The sequence below is a fragment of the Thunnus albacares genome, chromosome 5 (genome assembly GCF_914725855.1).
Source record: "Thunnus albacares chromosome 5, fThuAlb1.1, whole genome shotgun sequence".
Taxonomy (NCBI): Eukaryota; Metazoa; Chordata; class Actinopteri; order Scombriformes; family Scombridae; genus Thunnus; species Thunnus albacares.
The window spans coordinates 21,644,976-21,656,876 of NC_058110.1; the positions used below are offsets into that span (position 1 = coordinate 21,644,976).

The following is an 11,901-nucleotide window of genomic DNA, read 5'->3' on the forward strand; positions in this document are numbered from 1 at the left end:
GCATTATCATGATTTTCCTCCTCTTCCTCACCTTCATCAGCAGTGCTGTCCTTGTTAAATGTATCAGTGCTCTCATCGCCACAGTAGTTGTCATCCCCCCTCTTCAAATGTCAGACTTTATTGAACATCCTCCACGTTTTACTCATCTTCTCATCATCATCTTTAGCACGGCCATTATTCTGAAATGCTCCAGTGATTGCTGCATGAAGACTTACAATATAATCATACTACTGATGTATTTAATTAAAAATAATTATTTCTTCTTACTCATGCACACACAGATAGCTGCCTGTTTGAGTCTTCAGTATTAGGTCTCCTAAACAGCAAACAGCATATACAAAAGTATATGTGACATTTACTATCAACCTCATTTGTAACTGGGCTGATTCTTAGATGCCACCATTGTCTTGCATGTGTTTAGCAGCACTGCCAAATAGACTTCCTCCATCTCTATTGCTGAATGCCCAGTCAGTCTCATGGCATGTGTGCATCTTTCATTACTTCCAATTCAACACTAAACCCCAGAGAAAAGAGGAGTTGGCAGTTGGAGAGGAGAGCAGGAGAGAGGGAGAACAGGATGAAAGGAGGGAGAAAAGCGGGAGAACCAAAAATAAACCACCACCCGCCCCATTTACCCCCACCCTCAACCCCACCCTCTCACAGAAAGAGAGGGAAAAATCTCTGGACCCCTGTTGGAATTGCCAGTACCACTCAAGCGTACTCTTATGCAAATTTCGCTGTGTCCGTGTCAACGGTTGCCGTGTTAACAGGGGGAGCTGTGGTACGCAGGCCCTCCTCACTGCCACATCATTTGTTTAAGTCATCCAAACAAAAGCCAGGGGAGAGAGCCACATGATTGGTGAAATATGCTTGTGTGGGACCACTGCAGTGGAATAATGATTGCGGCATTACTCCTGCGTGTGCCAGGGGCTGTGTGGCCATTTCACGCCAGCACTGAGTGAATGTAAGGGATGTTTATTCATGAGGGAGAGACAGAGAGAGAGAGAGAGACAGAGTAAGAAAAAGAGGGGAAATAAAGGAATGGCAGGGAGGTGGGAGACACTGATATTACTCCTGTGTGAACTGCTTGTGTCTGTATATGCTGAGACTGTGAACCAGCAGAGGGAGGAAGTGCAGGATGAAAAACAGAAGAGGTCTGCAGGTACAGAAAAAGGAATAATTCTGTCGTATGTCATTCAAAAAGAAAAACTTTTTTTTCAAATAGAGGTTAAGAGGATTATGGTTTAGTGAAAACATAAATGTCTCCACTATGTGTTCTATCATATTCACAGCTCTCAACAGAGGAGGATGTAAGGCCTTGAGACTTAACTGTTGACATTTAACTTCTAACTAGCTCTTATGAGCTATGAGGTTGTGCTTGTGCGATGCGCTTCACTTGTTTTTATGTTTCTGGTGTTTTTTTATTAGCTAAAATACATAAATCCACATAAAATGGTTACTGTAGTTAGTTATGTGAATTAAATTTTACAGTCTGAAAGTGACAAACCATTCAGAGTTTCTTTAATTGTTTTCTTACTTTATCCAGAGTGTGCTTGTCTCCATCTATTAGGCTATTTTGATGATGCCTTAACGGACCAGTGTATAAGATTTAGTGGCATCTAGTGGTGAGGTTGCAGATTGCAACCAACTAAATACCCCTCCCCCTCCTCTTCCAAGACTGTAGGAGAACCCACGGTGTCTACGGAAGTTGGAAAAAACGCGAAAGGCCCTCTCTAAAGCCAGTGTTTGGTTTGTCTGTTCTGGGCTACTGTAGAAACATGGTGGTGTAACATGGCGGGCCCCGTGGAAGAGGACCCACTCCCTCTGTAGATATAAAGGGCTCATTCTAACGAAAACACAATGATTCTTATTTTCAGGTGATTATACACTAATTAAAACATACTTATGAATATTATATTTAATTTCTGCCAGGTCCATTTAACTAAATGCCACTAAATTCTACACACTGCACCTTTAAAGTACCAGCATATATGCACAAGGTACTAAGAAAACTCAGAGATGACAGAAAAAAACACTGTATCACTTTGTAGTAACATAAGTGCTGATAGATTGTTGGTCCCACAGACTAGCATTGATAGTTTAGAGGTGATGGTTACATCCTCACCATGCAGTGATCATCTGTTGGGTTTGCTGCTTGAACTCTCTTGTCTCTCACATTTAACACCAAGCTAATTAGAACATGGAGAGAACAGTCTCACTCAGATGATCAAAGACACAGAGTTGTGTGTGTATGTGTGTGTGTGTGTGTGTGTTCGTTCAGTGCTTCAGCAGGGAAATGTTACACTGCAAGTAAACACACACACACTATGAGCACTTGATTGGCAGCAGAGCTCAATTAGAGACCTGCCTCACACGCGCGCATCAAGAGAAGCTTTCACAGAAAGCTATCAGTCATCCACATGATGACATGCATATTTTAGGCTTCCCTTCCTGCTCTCCACCTCTCACTCACTTTTCTTCCTCCGCTCCCCTTCTATGTTTTCTTCCCTCACATTTCCCCCTCATTATCAGCATGAGAAATGACATGCTATCTGCCTGTTCGGTAAATATTCCTCAACACTGAACTGATTTGCAAAACGGGTCACTGCCACCTGCGTTGAAGTGTCCTTTGAAATATCGATAGCATGCAGTGTATAGGGGCGAAATCGTCTGTGCTCACTAGAAATATGCAATTATTGATGTGTATGGCTGCATGCACAGGGACATAACATGTTTTAAAAGCCCCCTATTTTACTCCCTGCTGTTATTGCACCCAGCTATATGTAAGGAGCATTGGCCCAATCACAGCAGAATGCGACATTGCATCAAAGCAATATGACAGCAGGATAAACAAGCCATTGTGATTGTGTGTGACAGAGAGACAGGGAGATTGCAGATATTTGTCACAACAGGTGGTAACATGTCTGTAGCCGGCTTTTACCACATGGTCTCCACAAAAGGAGAGAGGTATTTATTTAGCTATAGCACTGAGCTCCACAATTGACTTATTTTAAAGATGCTATTTTCTGATGATCTTACGCTGCATTTTACTACACTTTGCAATATGAGGATCTAGTCTGAAATGAACTTAAAAGAGCAAAGGTCAGCCCGGTACATGTGTGTCTGTTTGAGTGCCTCATTGCCGTTCACCCCTCAGCAGGCATCTCCAGGCCCAGTGGCACATTTAACCAGCCAGGTGTGAAACATGCACAAGGCCAGATGAAGAGAAAGCTACATTCAAGTGGAGCAGAAATAACGCTGTGTTGCTTATTTGCATGGTTCTTCTGTGCAGCAACCCGCCGGCGTCCCTCAGAACCACAGTTAGTATTTTGCAAGTTGCTATTCCTGTTGTTCTGCGGCTTTGATGTCGGAAGGCTTTGTGCGGCTCTTCTCCACATGGAGAACAAAAGCCAGTGCTGACGACGCAAAGCTTGAATGCATATTCGAGTTGCCGCTGCAGAGTAATCCGGTAATCGCTATCTGTTCGATGAGTGTGTGTGTGTATGTGTAGAGCTGAACAATTGCACATAAGGGTGTGCCTTTGAACGTGTGTGCATGTATGTGGTGTTTTCCTGTCTGTTTGGACTTCAATGCATGCCTATGTGTGTGTGTGTGTGTGTGTGTGTGTGTGTGTGTGTTGGTGTGAATATGTGTCAAGGCCTATACGGCATGCTAATTCAGATGAGAGGCCACACTAGTTATCGGTATTGAACACGCGACACTGTCGGTGCGTGAGCCTTTGTTTGGGGGCTGTGCTGTTTAGTAATGAGAGGGACTCTGTCGCCTCCGTGTGAGCTGTGGAGGGAGAGGAGAAAGACGCAGGAGCAACACACACACACACACACACACACACACACATCCATACACCAACCTCCATCGCTTTCCAATCATGGACTCTGCTTCCTTAACCAACCTCAACGCCTCATAAATTGTCAGGGACATTTGTGCTCCGCTCTTTTCAAGAGCCAATAGCAATATATCTTTATTTCTCCACATTTTCCTATGCACAGTTTGCTTATTCTAAAAATTGACTATAATAAACTATCATTTTTGATACGCAGAGCCATTGAAACTCTGTTTACAGATCATATATTTGTATTTAAATTCTCTTGTGTAAGGCTGCAACTAAGCATTATATTTATTATTGAATAATATGCTGATTATTTTCTTGATTAATCAACTAACTGTATGGTCTATAAATGATGCCCATCACAATATGCTAAAGCACAAGATGACATAATTAAAGGCCTTGTTTTGTCTGATCAACAGTCCATAATCCCAATATATTCAATTTAATATCACATAAGACCAAGAAATGCAGCTAATTCTCACATTTGAGAACCCGGAACCATCAAATGTTTATCATTTCTGCTTGGAAAATTACTCTCCAGTAATAGTTGCAGATTAATGATCCTTCGATCAACTAATTGATTAATCAACTAATTGTTGCAGCTCTACTCTTGTGCTTGTAGGAGGTATTACTGTATTACAGATATGCAACTCAGGGTTCATTTATACTGCTCTACTTTGGGCAACCTCGGAGTGGACAGGTTATATCTCTATATCAAAGTTAACGGACACATTTTATACTTATATCACTGTGATGAATAGGTTCATGAAAATCACACATCGGACGACACTGATTACTCGGGTTGTAGGGTCAGGGAAAGGTGGGAGAGGAGAGAAGAGGAGAGGAGAGGAGAGGAGAGGAGAGGAGAGAAGAGGAGAAGAGAGGTGTGATCTGTTGTGATGAAAGGGAGGGGGACCATAAGGAAGTGGATGGAGAGGGAGGAGGGCCGAGGGAAGAGCGAGCAGCACCCAACTTTGAGCCATGTACACCAGCCATTCAGGGCCGACCTTGTAATCAAAGAGAGTTGAAAAGCAATTAACTGGGACAATTATAGCAGCCAGAGGAGGCTGAATGGTTGGCTTAGTAAAGCAGTGTGTCATTGAATGGAGATTAATTGATGAGGGGAATATTTCAAGGTCTCTATTTGGCCTCTAGAAGTTTAAGTTGAACATGTTTTGTCACTGTCAAAGCATAGAAGCCTATTCAGAGATAACCCCATTCTCATTATCTGGTTGAAGTATCAAAACATTAGAGGACAAAAAATGTCTTTCTATGAAGGTGCTATACAGTAAAAAGTCCATGAAACAGTATGAATTTATTCATTTTATGTGGCTATTATTATCAATAATGGGAGTTTAAATGCATGTCTAATACCATTATACAGGTGATACAAGATCACCTGTATAATATAATTTGTTGCCAATTCTAAACAGGCTTTAACTACATGTTGGTTTTAAAGAGGCGTTACAGTTCAGTTAAACTGAAGAAAGACCCCATTGGTTCCCGTCACTGAGAAGGCAAATATCTTGACAAATAGAAAACTCACATGCCAAAATCTTTTAAAAAGATCCCAGAGTGGCTGTTAGGAAACAAGCCAATCTGATCAAATTCAGTGTGCAGAAAATGATTACATGAAGAAGAGATGATTACAGTATATTGCGTGAGTTTATACGGGGCAGATATTCTGTTTGTATGGAGCAGAAATGGAGTGGGTCAGAAAGGTAATGTGCACTGGTTTGTAGATCAGCATTCACACAATGGTTTACGTATGACTGAATAATCAATGTCTACTCACTAACTACCTCATCTACATCAGTTCTTATTTCTTTTTTCTTACTTTCTTTTGCTAGAGCATTGTGTACTTGGACAACAAGATACCAGCTGGCTTGTCTGGCACATACAGTTTCTCTACAGTCACCATGGAGAAACTCAGTACTCCTCCTCCTCACTCTGTTACAAGAATCCACACAGCATGCATCACACATGAATAATCAAATTTTATCACTACGTTCAAACACACTCGAGCCCAGTGCCCCTTCCCTATTTCATTTTCGAGTGCAGTTTGCGCCGTCTATCAATAATTCAACAAGCGACAAGATGGAGGAGAATGATTGAGCTTGTTTTCCCTTTATGGTTGGACGACAGTCAGTCCAATTAAAAGTGGAGACAGTGTTTTTTTCTATTCCCCTTCCATTTTTGGATTAATTAATGTGTTATTTGTGTGTGAGCGCATGTATGTGTGCGTGAGTGTGTGTTTTGAATAGAAACACAGGGCTCTGCCTGCGCCTAGTTATCAGTGAGGGCCAGCCATGCTGCCGTCTCACTCGGCCTCACACTCACTCAACGGTGAACAAAATAGCGGAGAGAACCCTGTCACTCACACACACATGCACATGTATGCACATACAATATGCACACAAGCACATGTACACCCACATATATCTAAATACAAGTCACAAGATGCATGTGACTTCAGAAAAATCACAAGCACTCACATTTTTGAATCCATCTACACAGGGTTAAAGCTGTGTCGCCTTAAATAATAATTCCTGTTCATTACTACTTGAGTCTTATTTTTGTTGTTTTTCCCCTTCTTTTCTTTTATAAGATTGTAATTAACACAGTTGTTGAGATCTAGGAACACAGCGACATGGGGGGCAAGAAACTCAAGCAGTCAGACGATCTGGTACTCTAAACATAAAAATCTAGTGATCACACCTGAAATACCTGTGACACCTCATTGTAGAGGAAGGATAAATGTTTTCAGTTGACAGTTTGGGTAATAATTTTATTTTTTAATTTTTTATTTGTTTTCTTTTACAGAGAAGTTTGGCTAATCTTGAGGTTTGTTTAAAGCTGCATTAATCGATTTTTTTGGGCCACTTGGGGCAGCAGAACAAGCTGTAAATGTAACATTGAAAAATTATGACCTTATAAAGTTGCTGCAGTGAACAAGTTAGTAAACAGTTGCTTGTTAACACAGAGCAACTCGTTCATTTGGAATTGTGTTCATGGCCACTTGACGAATGTCAGTCCAACATTCACTCCCGTTTCAGCTCTGTTTTGGTCTCCATCTTCTCCTGAGAGAAATATCTGGCTCATTAGCTGCTAAAAGATCCAACTATGTTCACCAGCAAGTTGCTAACTGTGTCTGCAGTTTCGTGCTTTCGTGGTTTATCAGATCTTTTACTCTGAAAACAGCTTCCTGCTACTGTTAGAAATGAAGCTGATAAGAGTGGACATGTGGGCCAGATAACCAAAACAATGATCTTAACATACTAAATAGTTTTGTAGAGCTGAAGGGAACTGCAAAGTCTGTAATGGTTTTGTCACTACAAGTGACCCCTTTCCCATTACATATAGTAATTTGCACCATTGTTAACATAAAAAACTGGTTAGTGCAGCTTTAAAATTTAACCTAACTGCTCTTGTTTGTTTGTTTTTTGCTCAGACTTATTTTTAGTGAGGTTGTTGTGCTCTCAGATCTTAGCAAATAACACAGTGTGTACAAAGTTATTATTAGTTATAGAAATGATGGCTAAAACTGCAAAAACAAGACCCACTTTGTGATAAACCACAATTATCCTTTTAGCTGTTAGACCAGAGACTTGACCTGGACCTGCTTTGTTTTGTTTATTGCTTCTCCAGGAATATTTAAAGTAAAAAGGTCAACTGAGTTAAGTTTATTTTCCTCATTCATTTTCATTGCACAATATTTGCATGGAAAATGCCTCAGAAACCCACATATGCCTTGACATTGAGTCGTCGCCTCAATGATCTCTATTAGGCTAATTAAACCAATTAACCTACTGAAACAATTCAGCGAGGCCGCTGCACCACCTCGCCAACGCTGAACGAAACCCTGAAGGTACATCGCACAGAGGCGTGTGTGTGACTGATCCCTTCCCAGATACACCAAAAGGACAAGCACTGTTTCATATCATTAGCATAAACAAATTAGGGCATCGCTCCCTCGTTAGGCCAAATATGTCTCATTAGTGCCACAGCTGAACAAACCTCCTGATTAGGCCTCACTGTCTCCCTTTGAAGCCCGCAAAAGGAGAGTCTATTTTTTAATTAAGCTCATTTGCATTTACAAATGAGAAGCTAATTAATGAGACTCGTTTTCTGGGGCTTTTCTAGTTTGGCAAGAAGCATGTGGAACAGTTTCTACCTGCATGCAGAGAAGCAAGAAGTAAAAGAAGCAAAGAAAGCAGAAACTGTGAGTAACATTAAGCCATGGTGATGTTGTTTTCACGCTTGAAACTAAAAGGATGTTGTTACACAATTTCAAATAACTTAACACATAGAGCAGAGAAAACATATAATTGAGATGTTTTTCCTCCTTTTGTATGCTTTCTTCTCATTTACAAGCAAGACTCCTTTTCCTAATCATAACTTTAGATGAGACGTGTACCACATTATTGAGTGATTCAAGTGTGTTGTTGCGGGTTCACACAAGCCACAGGCCTCGCAAATCCCTGGGGAGCCCAAGGTAGGCAGGACGGAGCAGGGAGAAGTGTGGGCGGTGTGTCATGCAAGGATAAGGAGGTGACAGGGCAAATACGGTGTGCATGAATGTTAATGTGTGTGTGTATTTGCGAGTGTGCACGTGTGTGTGTGTTAGAGGAAGAAAAGAGGGAGAACAAGAGGGAGAGAAAGAGGGAAAGAGAGGTGTGATATCATCAATTAAATAACCCTCCCACACAGCATCTGGTGCTCTCTCAGGCCGTCTGTCTCTTTCCCAAACGTTGCATGCCTGTTTTCTGCGTCTGTTTCTATTTTCTCTTTCTGTCTTTTGGTAGCCGCGATGATGAACATGCTAGTTAGCCTCCAGTCACAGAGAGCTTCACCCCCTCTGCCCCTCTGAGTGTCACATCTCCCATCCGCCTCAAAAACATTCACAGGTTGGCTTGAATGTAGCTGCTAATGGGAAGAGGGGGGAAAAAAGAGAAGAGAGTTAATGTAACCGTGTGGAAGAGAGTGTCAAGAGGAAAACCCACAGACCTCACGTTAACCAGGCAGATGTGCACACTTTCATTATGTTGCTAATGAATTCCTAACTCGTTCCTAACTCTGCTACCTTGGTTTGGACCTACTTCATGATTCAACGAGACACTTTTCCATGCTAATGAGAACGACTGTCCTCTCTGTCCTCCTCTGTCTTTCTTATCTTGGAATACTGCCGATTCGTGTGTATCGCAGAAAGGCTAATACGAGATCGAATGATGAGGATGAAGAAAGCTTTTATATTAATAGTCAGAATCCAATTATAAGTTTGTGTGAACTGAGCTAGCTGGGAACATGAATTTGCATTTTAACATTTCGGTTTGATGTTAGATTCCAAGATGAGAGAGAAGGAGGGGAAAGCTCTGAACTGAGAAAAGAGGGAGGAATTACAGATGTGTGTAAGATTTGGTGTGAATGGATTGAATCAGTAGCTGGATCTTCCGAAGTAAGTAGTGATGAATGGAAAAGAGAGATCTTGTAACACACATTAGGGTGAGACACAAGGTAATATGTTTTAATTTTTTTGTCTGTAATGTGTGAGTGTGTGTGTGTGTGCTGACATGGGCAACATCTACCATTTCATGCGCCTTATTTTGGAATCTAGGTCAGCGTGGTGAATCTGCATCCCTCTGCATGGCTACAGCGAAACCCTCAAATGAGAATCCATGTAAAAGCGCTTTCACATGCACACAACACACCCACGCACAGACACACACACACACACACACACACACACACACACATCAGTCAAGCCCTAACAAATATAATCCAATTTTAGATATGAGCATTAGTATCTCAAAATTCTCAAAGATTTGAGCGAGGAAAATATTAAAGGAATTTCTATTAGGCCTTCTGACAAGAAAAATGATGTGTGCCTTCGACAAATGAGGGCATCTTTTCACACAGCAGTTCAGTGCAGGAGAATGATGAGTGTGACACCAGTGTGTGGGAATGAGTGGGATTTGATGGAGTCTGCGCTTTGTTGTAGAAACACTCTTGGTTAATGATATGCCTCTCTCATCCAGCCCGAGTCTCAGCTCCCCTCCCATTCTGCGAGCGAGGAGAGATAACGAGAGGGAGCAGACAGCCCAAAACTTCACACAAAGAGGAGAGGAATCAGCACAACGCACCATCTCAGCCTTCACTCAGAGAAACTTTCTCTTCATCTCCGTCTCCTTTCTCCTCCGTCTGTTTTGCGGCAGTCTTCAAATGCTTGTTCAAACTTGTTCATATACGCCTACTGATCAAGTAGGGGACAGCTGCACTTGTGTAACTCAAACATTGGAGGGCTCTCTGGAAACAAGTCCAATTTGAATGTAGTATATAAACAAAACTCAATTTTGGTGTAGCTCAAGGCGGAAACAGCTGACAGAGACGCTTTAAGTCTGTGACTCATAACTATGAGGAGTGTTGGTTCGTAGCTGCTGCTACACAATGCGTGTTCCTGCGTGTGCACTTGGCTTGCACGCTGTATTTAGTGTGTATGTGGGTTTGCCTGCGCTTACTGTACATGTATTCATGCATGTATGTTGCGACTCAGTGGGACAGAGGCTCGTCCCCCTCTAGAGCACCATGCTCTGATGGATGTTAATGTGGACTGACGCAGGGGTGTCCCCCGAGGGAGGGAACACGGCCAGCGAGGGAGAGGGAGGAAGGGTGTGTATGTGTGTGTGTGTGTGTGTGTGTGTGTGTGTCAGGGAGGGGGGGGGGGGATTCATTCCTCTAATCCTCTCCCTTCTTCACAGAGCCGGAGCAGGGAAGAGGCACTGAACCGCCCAATGAATAAATAAAAGCCTCAGCCCCCGCCTCCTCCCCTCCCCTCCAGCCCGAAGCCCTGCACAGGAGCACTTAAAAGCATTTTAACAAGAGAGTCACTTCATTAAATATGGACTTCCTGTCCGCAAAAAAACCCTAGAAGGAAAACTCTGGGTGACTTTTCACATTGTGAAATATGGGGAAGAGTGTGGGAGTGGAGGGGGGCATGAATGAGAGATGGAGGCAGAAAGAGAAACTATTGCGCAGAGAGACAAAGAGAGAGAAATATAGCAGAGCTGGGGATAAAAGGGATAAGCAAGGCGAGATAACAGAAGCAGTGAGGTGGAAACTGGCGAGGACCTGTCAGATCTCTCTAAATTTGCACAAGAGCACACATCAGGTCAGTTTTGCATTCATAGCATATCCTTTCTTTTGAGTTTTTGTGTATAGTTATCTTCTTCCAAAGCCTTGACAGAAAACAAATGTCATAAAATCATTACAGAGACGAAGAATAAGATTGTAGGAGAAGAAGAAGAAACAGAAGATGATAAAGATGCTGTGGGAGGAAAATGAGTTCTGTGCCGAAATCAGCTCACTAACATTCAAAATTCAAAGACTTGAAATCTGACTGGCAATAAAATAGTTTTTCAGAAATGTTTGTTCAAATCTGATGTCTCATGGCTTATTTTGTGTTTTTCAAAGCCTTCACAAAGATGGGGCTGACTGCCTGAGTTCAGCACTGTTGCATTATAAATAAACCATTTATGAACAACTGTGTTTGTGTTGAAACGGAGCGCTGTTAAAAGAGCATATATCACCTCAGAGCCTCTTTCACCCAGTGATGCTTCATAAATCACAAAATACAAGTTCAAGTCAAGTGTAAAGTCTTAGTTAGAGTCCATGTCAAATCTGAATCTGCCATAATGGGTCATTCATAACCATGTGGCTATTTCTAGAGATATCATTTCCTATGCCTAAATTTTGCAAACAGGGCATGTATCAAACTGAATGAAAAAAGCATCCACGCACTCCAATCTGTGCAAGTATCTTTTTAATTAGTGAGCTTTCAGTCAGAGACCTTCTTCAAGGAATTTTTAGCTCCAGCACCTCAGTAAAGTCTGATACCGGGTGAGTGGTGTATTTTTTTCTGTATTTTTGCTTTCAACAGGGCATGTGTTGAAATCACATCCCAAATATTGTGACAATAGTCAGGGAGAGCAGCAGGTGATCGAACTGTCGATCACAGATGTCAATCAACGCCCACTTAGCAGACATCAAAGCCACTG

The 11,901-nt window shown here is 42.0% G+C and overlaps 1 long non-coding RNA gene across 1 annotated transcript in view; it reads left to right on the forward strand.

Moving 5' to 3' along the window:
* Positions 1-10,505, forward strand: part of LOC122982159 — a 39,329-nt gene extending 28,824 nt beyond the window's left edge. The window contains exons 3-4 of the long non-coding RNA XR_006403407.1: positions 7,994-8,072; positions 9,886-10,505. This is a non-coding gene — a long non-coding RNA (uncharacterized LOC122982159). The remainder of the gene's footprint in view (positions 1-7,993; positions 8,073-9,885) is intronic.
* The last annotated feature ends 1,396 nt before the right edge of the window (positions 10,506-11,901 follow it).